The sequence below is a fragment of the Protopterus annectens genome, chromosome 13.part0 (assembly GCF_019279795.1).
Source record: "Protopterus annectens isolate FY-2018-M chromosome 13.part0, PAN1.0, whole genome shotgun sequence".
Lineage (NCBI taxonomy): Eukaryota > Metazoa > Chordata > Ceratodontiformes > Protopteridae > Protopterus > Protopterus annectens.
Window position 1 is genome coordinate 49,315,852 of NC_056747.1, and position 21,381 is coordinate 49,337,232.

General features: G+C 44.8%; 1 protein-coding gene across 1 annotated transcript in view; it reads right to left on the reverse strand.

Annotated features, from left to right (window-relative positions):
• ZNF414 (zinc finger protein 414) overlaps positions 1-21,381 on the reverse strand; it is a 1,162,011-nt gene that overhangs the window by 949,998 nt on the left and 190,632 nt on the right. The gene's annotated exons all lie outside the window — the stretch shown is intronic.

Consider the following 21,381-nt stretch of genomic DNA (forward strand, 5'->3'; position numbering starts at 1 on the left):
ATACTGTATAGGAATTGGCATATTCTAGGTAAAGATGATCAGGTCAGTAAGATAGTAGGTGATAGGCCGAAGTTTACATATAAAAACAGTAAATCACTCAGAGGAATGCTCTGCTATAAAGAAAGGATGGAACATCCACCTCTGGTGAACTATGGGACAGTAAGATGCAACAAGTGTGCATTCTGTCAGTACACTGAAACCAACAGATTATTTGTACACCCCATAACACGGAAATCATATAAAGTTTGTGCCATGGGGGACTGTCAAACTAAGGATGTGATATATTTAGCCCACTGTGTACGATGTAATGCATTCTATGCTGGGAAAACCAACAGATGAAACGGATACGGGATCACTTCTACTGTTTTAGGAGAGGGCAGGAACATAGTGCAATAGCCAAGCATATGTTGCAGCAGGGGGAGAACCATTATTTTAATTTCTCCATTATAGACAATTTAGTAGAAAATATGAGAGGTGGGGATTTAAGTAATAGAACTGAACAGAAAGAACTTAGATGGATTTTGACACTGTCTGCACATAAATCACTGGGGCTGAATGATTATATATCCCTTAAACCTATTCTGAAGAACAGGAAACTTAGGAAGAAAGTAGTACGAAGCAATCTGCTGTGATCTGGAACTAGGGTTAAGTTTCAAATAGGGCATGCAAGCATGCTTTACAGTTCTTTTAGGCTTTTTACACACTTTTATATATTTTTATACACACTTTTTATGTGTTTTTTATATGTATTTCTACATGTATTTTTATATGCATTTTCTACATATATATTTTTATCTGATTTAAGAGTGCCTTTGGCCTAGCACTCTTGTGTGGGGTCATTTACTGCACTGTTATAACTTGTTGATACTTGTGAACCTCTGCTATCTCTGAAAAAAACAAAAAAAAATCTTGCTTCCCCCCCACTTTTCTGAGATTTAAAAAAGTTCAGTTACAGGCTTGCTGTTCTTGAACTGTTTGTAAGTTTCTTGGAGGCCATTTTTTGTTTGGGCTAAAGGGAAGTCTCTCTGTTGATCAGTGGCAGTGAAAAACATTGAGCAGCCTGCCTGCCCCTATGGGAGTGGTTACTAACTTGAAACTGTAGTTTTGTTGGCCATTTTGGGTCAATTCCAAACTCCATCTTCCTCTCTTAAAACCTGGTTGCCTCGTGGTTTTGGCATCTTTTCAGGCTTGTTGGCTGTTGGTGAAGCACCCACCACGAGGAGAAAACGCTGAGAGAAGAAAAGAGCCACTTTTGAGATTTTAAGTATTTTTCCTGTTTATTTGCTAAGTTTTTCTGCATAGCCGCCTATTTTGAGCATTTTCTGGCTTGTTAAACTTGATTTCTGCATTAGTAACTGTATTTAGAGCACAACCTAGAGGTGTTTACTGAAATTCCTGTTTGCACTTATTTTTAAAATCGTTTTTTTTCTCAAAACTTGCATTTTATCTGTCTTTGGCCTAGCACTCTTGTGTGGGGTCATTTAGTGCACTGTTATAACTTGTTGATACTTGTGAACCTCTGCTATCTCTGAAAAAAACAAAAAAAAATCTTGCTTTTTCCCACTTTTCTGAGATTTTAAAAAGTTCAGTTACAGGCTTGCTGTTCTTGAACTGTTTGTAAGTTTCTTGGAGGCCATTTTTTGCTTGGGCTAAAGGGAAGTCTCTCTGTTGATCAGTGGCAGTGAAAAACATTGAGCAGCCTGCCTGCCCCTGTGGGAGTGGTTACTGACTTGAAACTGTAGTTTTATTGGCCATTTTGGGTCAATTCCAAACTCCTTCATCTTCCTCTCTTAAAACCCTCTTTTGCGCGGTTTTGCGCATTTTTGTGCATAGAGCAACAGCGGGCAGCGACACCTAACTGGGTTTAAACTATTCCTGGCTCCACAAAGTCTGCTCTTCACTTTTTCCCTTAGAACTGCTCTATCTCTCAATTTAAACACCATATTCTCATTCTAAGGCCCTTCACTGGTCCAATTAAGTAATCCTACAAGTTAGCACTATTAAACCATAAGCACTACCTACTCATACTCTCTACGATTACCCTGTCCTCTATTGGTCCGTCTTAAATTCAGTTTCCCTATATTACTGTAGCATGTCCAAAGGTCAGTCAATGGTTTACTCTCCAGTCCAGCTGGTGAATCTGGGAATTTTGAGGCAATGTTTCAACTGTCTCATGTACACAGACAACCCTCTCCTCCTCCAAACAGGTTCAAATATATGTGAGAGATGCAACTATTTAGCCAAACTGGAGGCTGAGCTCTCTCATCTCAAAACTGGTGTAACCAGTCAGGAGGAGAAGGTAACCTCACAAAACACAATTCCAGTATCACATAGTCCCACCACATCAGCAAACCAAACACATAAATACACAAAAACATACTCAGAGGCTCTAAATAAAAATCTACCTAAGCAACAGAGACCTCCAAAGCAGACATCCAAGCAAACGCTACCTCAAAACAAAACACGCACAACACATAGCCCACAAAGTCAGTGTGCCAAGCAGCCAAAGCCCTTAAGGCTGAATAACACACCTGATACTCTTGTAATAGGTGACTCTATTGTCAGACACATTGGCGTCCTGCTCACCAGGCTGAATAAAGTGAAGGTCAATGTAAGCTGCCAGTCGGGTGCCAGGATCCGCCACATAACAAGCACTCAGGTCACTCCAAAGCAAATACAAATATGACTCCGTCATTGTTCATGCTGGTGTGAATGACCCAAGACGTACCTCTCTGGACTACATGAAAAAAGAAGTACAGGAGCGCTCTGATCATGTAGCCCAGGCCGGTATGACCCTGACCTTGAGTAGCATCTTACCCTCACCAAGAATGATGCCACAGTATAAAGACAAAATGATCAATTTTAACAATTGGCTAAAGTATTGGTGTCATTCAAAGGGGATCCAGTGTCTGTCAGCCTGGGATGACATGCTCGACAAGCCACATTGCTTCGCTAGGGACGGCTTGCACCGGTCACCCCTGGGTTTTCGAATACTGGCAAAGGCTCTTGCCTTCCCCCATAGTGCCTTTCTTAGGCAAGGCTCAAAAGTCAAACCCACCCCCACATACAACACAAGGAACAAGAAACTAAGGGTAATGCTGCTCAACGCCAGAAGTCTAAACCTCAAGATGCACGCACTCGAGTCTCAGTATGGAGAATATCGATATCTGTGCAGTAACAGAAACCTGGTTCAAGGCTCCCGAGAGCACTCCAGCACTAACAGGTTATACTTCATACCATGCTTTCCGGCCCCAAAACTCGGACCGAACCACAAAAGGAGTGGGAGTACCTATATTTATCAAAGATACCCACACCTCCAGGTTACTGGCACTGCACGAAGCATCAGAGACCATCCATGTGCAACTAACAGTGTGCAAAACTGCCTTTCAGTTTGTAGCCTGCTACAGACCACCCTCCCAAACACAGGAACCTAATGCGGCTTTCCTGAGAACACTGGAGAATATGAAGGTCTCTCCAAACACTATTATACCGGGTGACTTCAACTACCCAAACATTGATTGGGAAAACTACTCAAGCCTTAACACCCTCGCCCAACGGTTCCTAGAATTTATAAACTCAAATGCTATGGAACAACTGGTCACCACTCCCACAAGAGGGAAAAACATTTTGGATCTGGTCATCACCAACATGGGGTCTCTATGTTCCACACCAGAGGTATACCCCTCATTGGTAAGATCAGACCATAAACAAATCTCACCGGACATCGATATTCTGTCCCCACCCCTAGCCAAGGAAACCATGGTGAAGAACTTCTCAAAAGAAAACTTCACACTTCTCAAAACTGAGGTGGAATCCTTCAAAGCCCCCGGGCCAGTGGAAAATAGAGCCCAAAATGCAGAATCCTTTACAAAAGCATTCTATGGACACCTACAGGAATTCATGGAGCATGCTATCCCAAATAAAACCAAGACTCACTCCTCCAAAGGCAGGAGACCTGTCTGGTGGACCCCGGCCATAAATAAGCTATACAACAGAAGGAGAAAGCTACTACATGACAAAACAAAATCCCAAAAAGGGAAGGCACCACTGATCAGTACTAGCAAGAAACTACAATCCCTCATAAAATCATCTAAGGCCAGCTTCGAAAGAAAAATTGCACAAGACACTAAAGATAATCACAAGGCCTTTTTTAGTTACGTCAGAAACCTGGGAGGCAACTCCCAGATATGCTCTGAGTTAGTGCAAAATGACAAAAAATACACTGAACCCACAGACATTACCAACAGCCTGGCAGAAAGGTTCAGTGCAAACTTCTCCTCCAGTCCCTCCCAAAAGTGCAAATGTCTATCCCAACAGAGTGTAGCCTTCCTGAGATCACAGATGCACAGGTGAGAGCTGCCCTCTCCAAAGCAAAAAACACAGCATCAATTGGACCAGACGATGTCCCGGGCTGTGTCTTACATGAGCTCCAAGAAGAACTAAACCCCCATATAAAGTCACTGTTTCATCTCAGCCTTACTACAGGATATGTACCCAAGGAATGGCGTACAGCAACAGTGGTCCCACTCCACACAGGTAGTGCCACAACAGACCGCGGAAACTATCGCCCTATAAGCCTGACTAGCCTGGTCTGCAAAGCTATGGAGTGTATCACTATGGAAATCATAAACAAAGACATTGGGAACCTCCAGACACTGGATCCTACCCAATTCGGCTTTGTTAAGGGCAGATCTTGCCTCTTGATCCTGGTTGACTTATTTGAAACAGTTACCAAAGCCATAGATGAAGGGAAGGTAGTCCGCACAGCCTACCTGGACCTCGCAAAAGCCTTCGACACAATACCCCACTCGGGCATCATAAATAAGCTCACCAGCTTAAATATCCCCTATGTCACAAGATGGGCTGCAAACTGGCTCAGGGATAGAACCAACATGGTCAGAATAGCAGGTGCCATGTCAGACTCTAAACCAGTTACAAGTGGTGTCCACAAGGCTCAGTCCTGGGACCTCTTGTTCGGTATATATTTCTTCAAGGTACAGGCTAACACGGGTGGACTATGGCTGACCAAGTTCGCAGATGACTGCAAACTGGGTGCTGTAATCGACTCTTCGGCTGACACAAGCATCCTCCAAAAGGGTCTCACAGAGACGGATAGCTGGAGCCAGAACCATGGCCTAAAGCTAAATGCCAAAAAGTGCATAGTCATCCCCTTTGGGGAAAACAAAGTGCCCACAAATTACCACATAGGTGGTAATCCATTAATTACGGAAGAAGTAATTAGGGACTTGGGGACCCAAGTACATAGCAATCTCTCCTTTGACAATCACGTTGCCAAAGTGGTTAGAAAGACCTTCTATATAGCCCACCTTATCACGAAAGGGTTCACATCTAGATCAAGAGAGGTCATTGTGCCCCTCTACTCATCACTTATCAGGCCCATAATTGAGTACAATGCCCTGTTTGGGATGCACCTTACCAGACACCTTCAGCAACTGGAAAGACCCCAAAAGTATCTCACCAAGAGGATCAAGGGGCTCAGACAGATGCCCTATGCAGTTCGGCTAAAGAAACTCCAGCTCTACTCAGTTGCGTACCGCCTACTCAGAGGCGATCTGTGTCTGATGTATAAAGCCATGTCCAACCCAGAGTTAATGAACATGCTTCACCTCAGGAAATCCAAATCCCTTAGAGCTACACGCTCCAGGGACTTGAACCTCAGCACAGAAATAAATAGGACATGATGGAGGGAAAGATTCATATCCCAGAGGCTCCCCTCACTCTGGAACAAAATCCCAATCCATGTTAGGCAGAGCCCCTCACTGACCCTCTTCAAGAGGGATCTTGACGAGTGGATGGGAGATCGTAAGTTTACCACTGGGATTTCTTCTGTTTCCCTGCTTGACAGAGGTACAGTAAACTAACCTTAAAAGGGCTACCTTCTGTGACCTACTATACAGAGGCACAGTCAACTAATCTAAAAGGGTGGCGAAAGCCAAACACACTCTGGCTAGGCTTATAAATACCCTAGGGCAGATAGCCTAGTATCAACCTATGAACCTATGAACAGTGAATACACTCGAACATCTACATTTATGGTAAGTGTACACAACTGTACTATGTTCTTTGTGTTTCACTGTTGCAGTCATTACATTTGGGTAGAATCCCAAAGCTATGGTTGGGAGGCTGGAGCTAAACAGCATTAGGTGCGGCTATAAGGCCCTGCAGCACTGCAGTGGCAAAGCCTGCCCTGGACTTAAGAGTAGAGAGGCAAATGGTAATGCTTTGTAAAGGTGTGAACAGAACTCCAAGTAGCAGCCTCTAGAATGTCTTTGGTTGGTACTCCTCTGAGAAAGGCTGCCGAAGTAGCTGCAGCTCTGGTGGAATGAGACCTAATGCCCTTGGGCACAGGTTTACCATGGTGTAAGTAGCAGAAACGAATGCAGTGGCTTATCCACTTTGAAATTGTCTGCTTTGACATAGCCTTTCCTTCTGATCCTGCAGCATATGACACTAGTAATTGCTCAGTTTTTCTTAGAGCTTTTGTCCTGCTCAAGTAGAATCTTAGCTGTCTGTGTACGTCCAAGGAATGCAGAATTCTCTTCCCTTTGTTCTGCGGATTTGGATAAAAAGTTGGCAAATGAATTGTTTGGTTAAGAGCCACACTGGAAACCACCTTAGGCATAAAAGTAGGACTTGTCCTCAGAGACACCCTGTCTGGGTAAATTATGATAAAAGGCTCTACAGCCATGAGGGCCTGTAGCTCTGAAACTCTTCTTGCTGAAGTAATTGCTAGTAGAAGAGCTGTCTTCCATGATAAGAACTTTATAACAGCGGTAGCGGCTGGTTCAAATGGAGGCAGGGTGAGCTTTTCCAACACATAATTGACTTCCCATGCAGGTAATGGTGATCTTCTAGGAGGCCTTAGGTTTTTGGCTCCTCTAAGATACTGCTTTAGTAAAGGATGAGAAAAGATTGGTGGCTCTGTATTGTAATGAGCCAAAATGGCAGAGGCATGGATTTTGACTGATGAGAAAGATAGGCCATCAGGCATCCCAGTTAAGTATTGTAATATCTGAGGAATATGTGGTTCTGCTGCATCAGTTCCTTGTGCTTAATTCCAGCACAAAATCTCTTCCATTTGTCAGCATAAGATTTTCTAGTACTAGGCCTTCTGGCTTCCAAAATGACATCCATCACAGCTTTACTGAGAGGTGTCGTTCGTATGATTACATGATTTGCCATGCTGCCAGGTTCAGAGTCTGTAGTTGATTGTGCAGGATCTGATTGTTTTGCTGGGACAGTAGTTGTGGTGTCTGAGGCAAGGTCCAAGCTGGGTATTGAGACAAACTCCTTAGGATTGGGTACCAGTATTGGCGGGGCCAGTCCGGGGCAATTAATATCATCTTTGGCTTCTCTTGTCTGACTTTTAGGAGGACCTTGGGTAGAAGAGTCAGAGGAAGAAAGGTGTAAACTGACAGGTTTTCCAACTGAAGGATAGGGCGCCCACCTTCCATGTTTGTCTGTGATAAGTACTTGTGCAGAATCTTTTCAATTGATAATTTTGAGGAGAGGCAAACAGATCTATGTCTGGGCTCTCCATTTCTCTGTTATCATGCTGAATACTTGTGGATTTAGTTTCCACTTGTGAGGATCCATAAGGTTTCTGCTTAAATCGTCTGACAGAGTATTCTGTTTTCCTGGCAGGAATTGAGCTTGAAGATTTATTTGGTAGGTCAAAGCTGTGTCCCACAGTGCCATGGCTAATCTGCAAAGGGGGTACGAATGTTTGCCCCCTTGCTTGTTTATATACCACATGACTGTGGTGTTGTCCGTCTTTATCAGTAGTTGTCCTGGATGAAGCAAGTCCTTGAAGGCTGTTAGGGCATTTTGAGCAGATAGCATCTCTTGCTGGTTGATATGTAGATGCATTTGATGTGGTGTCCATATGCCCTGAATGCATCTTCCTGAAATGTGGGCCCCCCAGGCATAATCTGATGCGTCTGTTGTTAAGGTTTGGCTGGCAGGGGGTGGAGTGAAGGGCCGTCCCATGTTTTGGTGACAGGCCTTTGCCCACCATAGAAACTCCTGTTGTAGGCAGGGAATGAGAGGAATCATTGTTTCCAGACTGTGACAACGTTGACTCCATAATTTTTTTAGGTACCATTGAAGTTTCCTCATATGCAGTCTTGCATATGGAATTAGTAGAATGCAGGATGCCATGAACCCCAAAGCCTGCAGAATTTGTCTTGCAGATAACTGGGTTTTTGTTCATAGGTTCATACTAGGCTATCTGCCCTGGGGCAATTATAAGCCTAGCCCGATTCTGTATGGCTTACGCCACCCCTTGATTTGAATATACTGTGCCCTTTTTAAGGTTTAGTTTACTGTGCCTCTGTCTAACAGTGACACGGGAGTAATCCCTGGGACAAACCTACGATCCCCCATCCACCTATCGAGATTCTTCTTGAAGAGATTCAGTGAGGTGCTCTGCCTCACATGAACTGGAATTCTATTTGAGAGCGAAGGGAGCCTCTGGGTTATGAACCTGTCCCTCCAGCAGGTTCTATTTATTTCTGTGCTGAGATTCAAGTCCCTCGAGCGTATGGCTCTAAGGGATTTAGATTTACTGAGGTGGAGCATGTCCATTAATTCTGGATTTGACATAGCTTTGTATGTCAGGCATAGATCGCCTCGAAGTAGGCGGTATGCAACTGAGTAGAGCTGGAGTTTTTTTAACCGAGCAGCATATGGCATCTGTTTGAGACCCTTGATCCTCTTGGTGAGATACTTTTGGGGTCTATCTAATTGCTGCAGGTGTCGGGTAAGGTACATCCCAAAAGGGGCATTGTATTCTATGATGGGCCTGATGAGGGATGAATAAAGGGGCACGATTACCTCTCTTGATCTAGATGTGAATCCCTTTCGTGATGAGGTGGGCTATGTAGAAGGTCTTTCTAACCACTTTGGCAATGTGGTTTTCAAAGGAGAGATTGCTATCAACTTGGGTCCCCAGGTCCCTAATAACTTTCTCTGTACTTAATGGGTTTCCGCCTATGTGGTAATTTGTGGGCACATTGTTTTTGCCAAAGGGTATGACTATACATTTTTGGCATTTAGCTTTAAACCATGGCTGGCACCAGTTATCTGTCTCTGTGAGACCTTTTTGAAGGATGTTTGTGTCAGCTGGAGAGTCGATTATGGCGCCCAGTTTGCAGTCGTCTGCGAACTTGGTGAGCCATAGTCCTCCCACGTTTGCCTGTACCTCGGAAAAGTATATACCGAACAAGAGGGGTCCCAGGACAGAACCCTGTGGGGCGCCACTTGTGACCGGTTTCGAGTCTGACATGGCTCCAGCAACTCTCACTCTGTGGGTTCTGTCTTTGAGCCAGTTTGCGACCCATCTTGTGACATAGGGGTTTATATTTAAGCTGGATAGCTTATCTATGATGCCCGAGTGGGGTATTGTGTCAAATGCCTTTGCAAGGTCCAGATAGGCTGTGTGGACTACCTTCCCTTCATCTATGGCTTTGGTGACTGTTTCGAAGAAGTCAACCAGGTTCAAAAGGCAGGATCTGCCCTTGACAAAGCCGAACTGGGTAGGATCAAGTGTCTGTAGGTCCTCAAGTCTTTGTTTATGAGCCCCATGATGATCCTCTCCATAGCCTTGCAGACTAAGCTAGTCAGGCTTATGGGGCGATAGTTTCCAGGGTCCGTAGAGGCTCCACCTTTGTGGAGTGGGACCACTGTTGCAGTACGCCATTCTGTGGGCACATACCCTGTAGTGAGGCTGAGATTGTACAGCTGTTTTATTTGAGGGATTAGTTCCTCTTGGAGTTCATGTAGGATGCAACCTGGGATGCCATCTGGTCCCATGGAAGCAGTGTTTTTTGCTTTGGAGAGGGCAGCCTTCACCTGAGCATCTGAGATGTTTGGGAGGCAGCCCTCTGCCGGGATAGATACTTGCTCTTTTGGGGGAGGAGGGGGTGGAGAAGTTTGCACTGAACCTGTCTGCCAGGATATTGGAGATGTCTGTGGGTTCAGTGTATTTTTTGTCGTTTAGAATCAACTCAGAACAAGTCTTGGAGTTGCATGCCAGGTTTCTAACATAACTGAAAAAAGCCTTATGATTGTCTTTGGGAGATGCCTTCCCTATTAGGGATTTTGCTCCATCATGTAGTAGCTTCCTCCTTCTGTTGTACAGTTTATTTATGGCAGGGGTCCACCAGACTGGATGCCTGTCTTTGGATGATTGGGTCTTGGTTTTGTTTGGGATAGCATGATCCATGCATTCCTGGAGATGTCCGTAGAATGCGTTTATATAGGATTCTGCAGTTTGGGCCGTAGTTTCCACTGGCCCTGGGGCCTTGAAGGATTCCACTTCGGTTTTGAGAAGTGAGAAGTTCGCTTTTGAGAAGTTTTTTACTGTGGTTTTCTGGGCTGGGGTGGGGTCGGGATGTGGACATCCAGTGAAATTAATTTATGGTCTGATCTTACCAATGAGGGATATACTTCTGGTGTGGAGCATAGAGTCCCCATGTTGGTAATGATCAGGTCTAGTATGTTGTCCCCTCTTGTGGGAGTGGTGACTAGTTGTTCCATAGCATTTGAGTTTATAATTTCCAGGAACCTTTGGGCTAAGGTGCTGGGGCTTGAGTAGTGCTCCCAGTCAATGTTTGGGTAGTTGAAGTCGCCCAATATAATGGCGTTCGGAGAGATCTTCATGTTCTCCAATGTTTTCAGGAAAGCCGAGTGGGATTCCTGACTTTGAGAGGGTGGTCTGTAGGATGCTATAAACTGAAAAACAGTCTTGCCCACGGTTAGTTGCACATGGATGGTCTCCGATACTTCGTGCAATGCCACTAACCTGGAGGTGTGGATATCCTTAATAAATATAGTAACTCCCCCTCCTTTTGAGGTTCGGTCCGCGTTTTGGGGCCGAAAAGCATGATATGAGGTATAGCCTGGTAGTGCTGGGGTGCTCTCTGGAGCCTTGAACCAGGTTTCTGTCACTGCACAGATATCGATGTTCTCCATGCGGAGGAGAGCTTCAAGTGCGTGCATCTTGAGGTTAAGACTTCTGGCGTTTAGCAGCATTACCCTTAGTTTCTTGTTCCTTGTGCTGTCTATGGGGGTGGGTTTGACTTTTGAGCCTTGCCTAAAAAAGGCACTATGGGGGTGGAAAGAGCCTTTGCCAATATCCGAAAGCCCAGTGGTGACAGGTGCAAGCCGTCCCTAGCGAAGCAACGTGGCTTGTCGAGCATGTCATCTCAGGCTGACAGACACTGGATCCCCTTTGAATGACACCAAAATTTTAGCCAATTGTTAAAATCGATCATTTTGTCTTTGTACTGTGGCATCATTCTAGGTGAGGGTAAGATGCTGCTCAAGGTCAGGGTCATACCAGCCTGGGCTACATGATCAGAGAGCTCCTCTATGTCTCTTTGCATGTAGTCAAGGGAGGTATGTCTCAGGTCATTCACACCAGCATGTACAATGACTGAGTCATATTTGTATTTGCTTTGGAGTGACCTGAGTGCTTGCGTTATGTGGCGGATCCTAGCACCCAAGAGGCAGCTCACCGTGACTTTCTCTTTGTTCAGCCTGGTGAGCAGGACGTCAGTGTGTCTGACAATAGAGTCACCTATTACAAGAGTATCAGGTGTGTTACTCAGCCTTAAGGGCTGTGGCTGCTTGGCACACTGACTTTGTGGGTTATGTGTTGTGTGTGTTTTGTTTTGAGGTAGCGTTTGCTTGGATGCCTGCTTTGGAGGTCTCTGTTGCCTAGGTAGATTTTTATTTAGAGCCTCCGAGTATGTTTTTGTGTATTTATGTTTTTGATTCGCTGATGTGGCGGGACTATGTGATACTGGAATTGTGTTGTGTGAGGTTACCTTCTCCTCCTGACTGGTTACACCGGTTTTGAGATGAGATAGCTCAGCCTCCAGTTTGGCTAAATAGTTGCATCTCTCACATATATTTGAACCTGTTTGGAGGAGGAGAGGGTTGTCCATGTACATGAGACAGTTGTAACATTGCCTCAAAATTCCCAGATTCACCAGCTGGACTGGAGAGGAAACCATTGACTGAGCTTTGGACATGCTAGAGTAATATAGGGAAACTGAATTTAAGATGGACCAATAGAGGACAGGGTAATCGTAGAGTATAAGAGTAAGTAGTGCTTATGGTTTAATAGTGCTAACTTGTAGGATTACTTCTGTTGCCATCTGTTTGAAGTATATAGCTAGTTGCCTTTGTTTGTCTGGCGTAAGGTAAGTCATCTGGGCAGTTGTATTTAAGCTTGCACCCGGGAATGTAATTTTTTCAGACGGTACCAGTTGTGATTTCTTTTCATTTATTGTGTACCCTAGGCATGTTAGAAGCCTTTTTACAAATGCCAGATGTTGAAGAAGAATGTCCTTGTTTTCTGCATGAATGAGACAGTCGTCCAAGTAAGGATAGATTTGTATGCTTCTTTGTCTACAAAATGCAATTACTGGTGCCAGGCACTTTGTAAAGACCCTGGGCGCAGTAGATAAGCCAAAGGGCTGTGCAGAGAATTGGTAATGCATAAAACCTGCCTTGAAGCGGAGGTATCTTCTGCACGATTCCCTTATTGGGATATGCAGGTATGCCTCTTTAACATCTAGAATCACTAACCAAGCGTTCTTGCCCAGCATTGGCAGTAGCTGTTGTAAAGTCAGCATTTTGAATTTTGGGATGTCCAAGAACGTGTTCAAAATCGATAAGTCCAGGATTGGACATCAGGCATGGTCTTTTCTGGGTACCAGGAAAGTACAGTTTTGTACCTACCATAAATGTAGATGTTTGAGTGTTCACACTGCTGCAGTCATTACACTTGGGTTATCCTGCCGTCAGGCAGTCCCACAGTCGGCCCGAATTCCAAAGTCTTGGTCCGGCGTCGGTTGCTGTCGCTTCTTCCCTGACGTCAGTGCGCCAGGGGCATACAAGATGTATCCGACGCCATTTTCTTCAGTTTTTCTTGCCCCAGATGTCAGGTGCTCCCAAGTAGGTAGGCGATACATATTGCTAATCAAAAATATACAATAAAAACAATACCTTCAGTTACCAGCAAATACACCCCAAAGGTTGTATAGGACAGAAAGGTATAGATATGCCCAGCTAGTTCAGAGGGGATGGAGGGAGGGTAACCTGGACTGCAGCAGTGTGAACACTCGAACATCTACATTTATGGTAGGTACAAAACTGAACTATGTTCATCGTGTTACACTGCTGCAGTCATTACACTTGGGTAGAATCCCAAAGCTGAGGTTGGGTGGCTGGTCTATAAAGAGTTGGGACTGGCTATGAGGCCCTGCAGAACTGCAGTGGCAAATCCTGCTCTGGATTTAGAGTAAAGAGGCAGGTGGTAATGCTTGGTAAAGGTGTGCACTGAATTCCACGTTGCAGCCTCCAAAATTTCCTTGGTAGGCACTCCTCTGAGAAAGGCTGTTGAAGTGGCTGTTGCCCTGGTGGAATGTGGCCTAATGTTATTTGGGACTGATTTTCCATGCTGTGTGTAGCAGTACCGAATACAGTACCCTATCCATTTGGAAACAGCCTGCTTTGTGATAGCCTTGTCCTGTGATCCTGCAGCATATGCTACAAACAGTTGCTCAGTTTTCCTGAAAGCCTTTGTTTTGTCCAAGAAGAAGCGTAGCTGCCTGTGTATGTCCAAAGAATGCAGAAGTTTCTCCCCTTTATTCTGGGGGTTTGGATAAAAAAGTTGGCAAATGGATGGTTTGGTTAAGAGCCACACTAGATACCACCTTTGGCATAAAGGTAGTGTTTGTTCTTAAAGATACCCTGTCCTAATGAAAAATTATAAAAAGTACCACTGCCATTAATGCCTGTAGCTCTGAGACTCTTCGTGCTGAAGCTACTGCCAGGAGCAGAGCTGTTTTCCATGATAAAAATTTTAGATCGGCTGTATTGGCTGGCTCAAAAGGTGGTAGGGTCAGTTTTTCCAAAACGAAATTGAAGTCCCAAGTTGGTATTGGTGCTCCCGGAGCAGTCTTATGTTTTTAGCCCCTCTGAGGTAATGCTTTAGCAAGGGATGAGAGAATAAAAGAGGAACCGTGTTGTAATGTGCTGAAATGGCAGAGGCGTGAATCTTAATTGATGAAAAGGAAAGGCAAAAAGGTAAGTGTACACAACTGCACTATGTTCTTCGTGTTTCAATGTTGCAGTCATTACATTTGGGTAGATTCCCAAAGCTATGGTTGGGAGGCTGGAGCTAAACAGCAAAGAAAAGGGGGATGGTGGGTGGGTAACCTGGACTGCAACAGTGAATACACTCGAACATCTACATTTATGGTAGGTACACAACTGTACTATGTTGCAGTCATTACTCTTGGGATGAATCCCAAAGCTGAGGATGGGTGGCTGGGCTAAATAGGATTAGAAGAGGCTATGAGGCCCTGCAGGACTGCAGTGGCAAAGCCTGCTCTGGACTTAGACATCTGCAACAACTGGAAAGGCCTCAGAAATACCTCACTAAAAGAATCACAGGCCTAAAGCAGATACCCTACGCTGACCGCCTTAAAAAACTCCAGCTATACTCTGTCACATATCGTCTACTCAGAGGCGATCTCTGCTTAACATACAAGGCCATGTCAAACCCAGAGCTGTTGGACATGCTACACTTAAAGAAATCCCAATCCCTCAGAGCTACACGCTCCAGGGATCTAAACCTTGTCATCACAATAAACAAAACATGCTGGAGGGATAGGTTCCTGACCCAGAGACTTCCTGACCCAGAGACTCCCCAGACTCTGGAATAGATTGCCCATACATGTCAAGCAGAGTGCCTCTTTGGACCTCTTCAAGAGGAACCTTGACGATTGGATGGGAGAAAGGAAATTCACCCCAGGGATCACGTCAGTCGCCCTGCTAGACAGGGGTCCAGGAAAGTAAATAATGTGGGAAGAAATAGCCAGGGAATTGTTATGGCAAGGCTTGTATAGGCCCTAGGGCTGATAGCCTAGTACCAACCTATGAACCTAGAGTAAAGAGGTAAGTGGTAGCGCTTTGTGAAAGTGTGCACTGAACTCCAAGTTGCAGCCTCTAAGATATCTTTGGTTGGTACTCCTCTGAGGAAGGCTGCTGAAGTGGCTGCTGCTCTGGTGGAATAAGGCCTAATGCCCTTAGGCACTGATTTGCCATGTTGTAAATAGCAGAAACGGATGCAATGGCCTATCCATTTAGAAATAGTCTGTTTTGAGATAGCCTTTCCTTGTGATCCTGCAGCATATGACACTAAAAGTTGCTCAGTCTTTCTGAAAGCTTTAGTTCTATCCAAGTAGAAGCGCAACTGCCTGTGTATGTCCAAAGAATGCAGAATTTTCTCACCCTTGTTCTGTGGATTTGGACAAAAGGTAGGTAAGTGAATGGTTTAGTTGAGGGCCACACTGGACACCACCTTAGGCATAAATGTAGGGTTTGTCCTCAGAGAAACCCTGACTGGATGGAAAATGATGAAAGGTTCCACAGCCATGAGTGCTTGTAGCTCTGAGACTAGTCTTGCAGAGGTTATTGCTAGGAGCAGAGCTGTTTTCCAGGATAAGAATTTTATATCTGCTGTTGATGCTGGCTCGAAAGGAGGCAGTGTGAGTTTTTCCAAAACATAATTGAGGTCCCAGGCCGAAATTGGTGCTCTCCTTGGAGGCCTAATGTTTTTGGCCCCTCTGAGGTACTGCCTTATTAACAGATGAGAAAAGATAGGTGGTTCCGTATCGTAATTGGCTGAAATGGCAGAGGCATGAATCTTACTTGAGAAAGAAAGGTCTTTGTTCAGCATCTCAGTTAGGTATTGTAAAATCTGAGGAATATTTGGTACACACGTGTCAATGCCTTGTTCCTGGTTCCAAGCACAGAATCTCTTCCATTTTTCTGCATAAGATTTTCTGGTACTGGGCCTCCAAGATAACATCCATAACAGCTTTTGAAAGAGGAGTGGTCTGAATGGCTACATTATCCGCCATGCTGCCAGATTTAAGGTCCTGAGTTGGCTGTGCAGGATCTGATTGTTTTGTTGAGTCAGCAAGTGAGAAGTTTGAGGCAATATCCATGCTGGACCTTGAGACAAGCTCTTTAGGATTGGGTACTAGTGCTGGCATAGCCAGTCTCGTGCAATCAGTATCATTTTTGGCTTCTCTTGTCTGACCTTTAGGAGTACCCTGGGAAGTAGAGGCAGTGGAAGAAAGGCATATACTGTTAGATTTTTCTAGCTGAAGGATAGGGCGTCCACTTTCATAGGTTCATAGATTAGTTTACTAGCAGCTAATAAGCTGCCAGCCATTATTTTTTAAGCCAATTATCCCTTTGTGAGACTCAAACCCTGCACCTGTGTTGTAGGCAAAAAACTTAAACCATTAGGCCACCCTCCCAACCCTTCCATGCTTGCTTGTGATAAATCCTTGTGCAAAATCTCAGCAATTGGCAGGTGTGATGGGAGGCAAATAGATCTATGTCTGGGCATCCCCATTTCCTTATTATCATGCTGAAGACTTGTGGAAGCAGTTTCCATTTGTGGGGATCCATGATGTTTCTGCGGAGTTCGTCTGCCAGAGTATTTGTTTTTCCTGGCAGGAATTGTGCTTGCAGGTGAACTTGAAAAGCCAATGCTGTGTCCCAATAAGGTCATTGCTTGTCTGCAGAGGGAGTAGGAAAGTGTACCTCCCTGCTTATGTACCACATGACCGTAGTGTTGTCTGTCCTTATCAGTATCGATCCTGGATGAAGCAGATCCCTGAAAGCTGTCAGGGAATTTTGAACAGCTAGCATCTCTTTTTGATTGATAAGAAGATGCATCTGGTTTGCAGGCCATGTGCCCTGAATACATTTCCCTGCTATATGGGCCCTCCCAGGCATAATCTGATGCATCCGTTGTCAGTGTCTATCTGGCTGTGGGTAAACTGAATGGCAGACCCTTGTTGTGGTGACAGGCTTCTGCCCACTATCAAAACTCCTGTTGCAGGCAGGGAATGAGTGCAATTACTGTCTCCAGGCTGTGGCAATGCCGAGTCCAAACACTTTTTAGATACCATTGCAGTTTCTTCATATGCAGTCTGGCATATGGAATTAGTAGAATGCAGGATGCCATGAAACCCAAGGCCTGCAGGATTTTCCTTGCAGATAAGTGGGTTTTTGTTGCCAATTTCTTGAAGTAAGTAGTCAGTTGCTTTTGTTTGTCTGGTGTGAGATAAGCCATCTGGGCAATTGTATTTAAACTTGCACCCAGGAATATTATCTCTTGAGAGGGCACTAGTTTTAATTTCTTTTCATTTACTGTGTACCCTAGACCAATTAGTAATCTTTTTGCAAACGCCAGATGCTAGGCAGTCGTCCAACTAGGGATATATTTGAATTCCTCTGTCTGCAAAATGCAATTACTGGTGCCAGGCATTTTGTGAAGACCCTGGGCACAGTAGATAACCCAAAGGGCAGTGCAGAGAATTGGTAATGCATTGAGCCAGCTATGAATCTGAGGTATCTTCTGCAAGATTGTCTGACTGGGACATGCAGGTATGCCTCTTTCAGGGCCAAAGTTACGAGCCAAGCTTTCTTGCCCAGCATGGGCAGTAGCTGCTGTAGAGTCAACATCTTGAATTTTGGAACTTCCAGAAACGTATTTAGTGTAGACAGATCTAGTATTGGTCTCCAGGTTTTGTCCTTTCTGGGTACTAGGAAAAGTCCGGAGTAAAATCCTTGCCCCTGCTCTTGTTGTGGTACTTGCTGAATGGCCCTCATGTCCATGAGGGCTGCAATTTGTTTTTGTGCCTCTGTCCATTGATTGTGTGGCAGATCTGGCATACCTTTTGACCTTGGTAGAGTGTGAAAATGGAACCTGTAGCCTTGGGACACTATGTTTAGGACCCAATTGTCTTGGGTAACCATTTGCCAATTTGATGAAAAAAGTGCTAGTTTTCCCCCTAAGGGGGCTGCCAAAAGAAAAGTGCTTGGATCTGGCAGAGGAAAGTCATTGGGACCGTTTTCTGTAAGGTTGTGATTTGTCTTATCCGCTTTTGTAGGTAGGAGCACCCCCCCCCCCATTGTTTAGGCCTGTAAGAGCCTTGGGGCTGAGATCTGCCTTTGGGACGCCTGTATCTGCCTCTTTGCGGTCTGTCTGAAAGTGGAAAGGACCAGTTTTTAGGCGGCCAGTTCCTGCTAAACCTGGGTGGCTGTACCTGTAAGAAATCCTTGACTGTCTGCATGGATTTTGCTTTATCCTCCATTTTTTTCAACACCTCTTCTGCTTTAGTACCAAACAAAGTGTTATGCTGTAATGGTGCATCTAATAATTTTGCTTTAACATGATCAGGCAGATTCTGTTCCTTTAACCAAGCATGCCTTCTAATAACAGAACCTGTAACAGCGGCTCTGCAAGAGGCCTCCAGTGAATCATAACCACATTGCAAAGTATGATTTCCCACTTGTTCAGCTGCATGCAAAAAAATCCTGCAATTCCTTGTTCTCTGAACATTCAGTATTTGTCAACAATTTCTGTTTAAGCAGTGACATTAAATATTGCTGATATTTCAGCATATGAAACTGGCAATTTAAAGCCCTTACAGCCAAGGTAGCAGAAGTGTAGACTTTTTTCCCCCATCTGTCTAGAGCCCTAGAATCCCTATCAGGGGGGACAGGGTTTTTTACAGTGGAAGCTTTAACTCCTTTGGGACCCTGGGATATAGTTTCAGGGTCAGCAGCAGGGGGGTTGGGAACAAGGTAATTAAGTCCTCAGCCATTTTGATCATCTGTTTTTTAGGCATAGGGGCCTGAGCACGTGGCTCATGCATCAGTTTTTTTAGACTTAGAAGTTGTTTTTGAAGTTGGCGTTGGTTTTATATAGAAATGCTGAGGCTTGAAAACACCCTCAGAAGCCGGTGCCAGCTCAGCAGCTCCAGAGACATCCGAGGGAAGAGACATCTGCGGGTACAATACTCTGAGAATCTCACGGCATACCGGACTCCGCATGGGTCTCGGTAGAGGCCTGCGACTCAAAAGTAGCGGGTATCAGGGGCTGCGAAAGCGCCTCACTGAGTACCAGTGAACCGGCAAATGGCTTAGGAGAAGTTTCGTCATTGGTTTTGGACCTCGGCGGTCTGACTCTGTCTTTTTCTTTGCATTTTTTGTGAACTCCGGTAGTCGGATTAATATCTGACGACATTACAGGGTAATTAAATCTGGATCCAAAATATTTTCAATCAGAAATATACTGACGCTGACGCTTAATAGTGAGCTGGTTAAATCTAGCACAAATCCGACAGCAAAGCACGTTATGATCTGGGCCTAGGCAAGGAATTCAGTACAAATGAAAATCCTTATGAGGTATTTGCTTCCCACAAATAATGCAATTAACTTTTACTGACATCTGTAAGGAGCAAGAAAAAGTTTCCCCAATGAGGTACTTAGCTTTAACTGAAGACTTCGGTTCTGAAACTCTAATGCGAAAATTTCAGGAGTCAACCGACCGGCACTTGCGAACTGCTTCTGCTTCGGGCACTGCGCGGCAAGAAAGACGGAATAAAATGGCATCGGCTGCATGTTTTATACCCCTGACGACCTGACGTCATGGAAGAGGAGACAGCAACCAACGCAGGAAGAGGAGACAGCAACCAACGCAGGACCCAAGACTTTGATATTCAGGCCGACTGAGGGCAACCTGTCAGTAGATTACCCAAATGTAATGACTGCAACAGTAAAACATGAAGAACATCTGTGGTGTTGTCCGTCTTTATTAGTAGTTGTCCTGGATGAAGGAAGTCCTTTAAGGCTGTCAGAGCATTCTGTACAGCTAGCATTTCTTTCTGGTTGATATGTAGATGCATTTGGTTTGGGGTCCATTTGCCCTGAATGCATCTCCCTGCCAGATGGGCCCCCCAAGCATAGTCTGATGCATCTGAACTTAGGGTTTGGGTGGCAGGGGGTAGAATGAATGACAGTCCCTTGTTTTGGTGACATACCTCTGCCCACCAAAGAAACTCCTGTTGCAGGCAGGGAATGAGAGGAATCATTGTTTCCAGGCTGTGACAATGTTGACTCCATAAGCTTTTTAGGTACCACTGAAGTTTCCTCATATGCAGTCTCGCATATGGAATTAGTAGAATGCAGGGTTCATGGCATCCTGCATTCTACTAATTCCATCCTGCAGTCTCGCATATGGAATTAGTAGAATGCAGGATGCCATGAACCCCAAAGCCTGCAGAATTTGTCTTGCAGATTGCTGGGTTTTTGTTGCCACTTGTTTGAAGTATGTTGTCAATTGAATTTGTTTATCTGGCGTGAGGTAAGCCATCTGGGTCAGTTGTATTCAAGCTTGCACCCAGGATTGTAACTTTTTGAGAGGGTACCAGTTGTGATTTATTTTCGTTTATGGTGTACCCTAAAACAAGTTATAACCCTTTTTACAAATGCCACATGCCGAAGAAAGGTGTCCTTGTCCTCTGCCTGAATGAGACAATCGTCCAGATATGGATAAATTTGAATATTTCTTTGCCTGCAAAATGCAATTACAGGAGCCAGGCACTTTGTAAAGACCCTGGGCACAGTAGATAAGCCAAAGCGCAGTGCAGAGAAAGTACAGTTGTGTACCTACCATAAATGTAGATGTTCGAGTGTATTCACTGTTGCAGTCATTACTCTTGGGTTATCCTGCTGGCAGGCTACCCGCAGTCGGCCTGAATTCCAAAGTCCTGGTCCGGCGTCGGTTGCTGTCGCCTCTTCCCTGACGTCAGTGCGCCAGGGTATAAAAGATGCAGCCGACACCATTTTCTTCAGTTTGTCTTGCCACAGATGTCAGTTGCCCCCAAAAGGGTAGGCTAAATATATAATGCCAATAAACATACATGCAGTAAAGAAACATTTCCTTCATCTACAAGCAAATACACCAAATAGGTTGTATAGAATAGAGAAGTACAGATAAACCCCAGCAAAAGAAAGGGGGACGGTGAGAGGGTAACCTGGACTGCAACAGTGAATACACTCGAGCATCTACATTTATGGTAGGTACACAACTGTACTATGTTCATCGTGTTTCACTGTTGCAGTTATTACTCTTGGATTGAATCCCAAAGCTGAGGATGGGTGGCTGGGCTAAATAGGAGTAGGAGAGGCTATGATGCCCTGCAGAACTGCAGTGGCAAAGCCTGCTCTGGATTTAGAGTAAAGAGGTAACTGGTAGTGCTTTGTAAAAGTGTGCACTGAACTCCAAGTTGCAGCCTCTAAGATATCTTTGGTTGGTACTCCTCTGAGGAAGGCTGCTGAAGTGGCTGCTGCTCTGGTGGAATGAGGCCTAATGCCGTTAGGCACTGATTTTCCATGTTGAGAATAGCAGAAACGGATGCAATGGCCTATCCATTTAGAAATAGTCTGTTTTGAGATAGCCGTTCCTTGTGATCC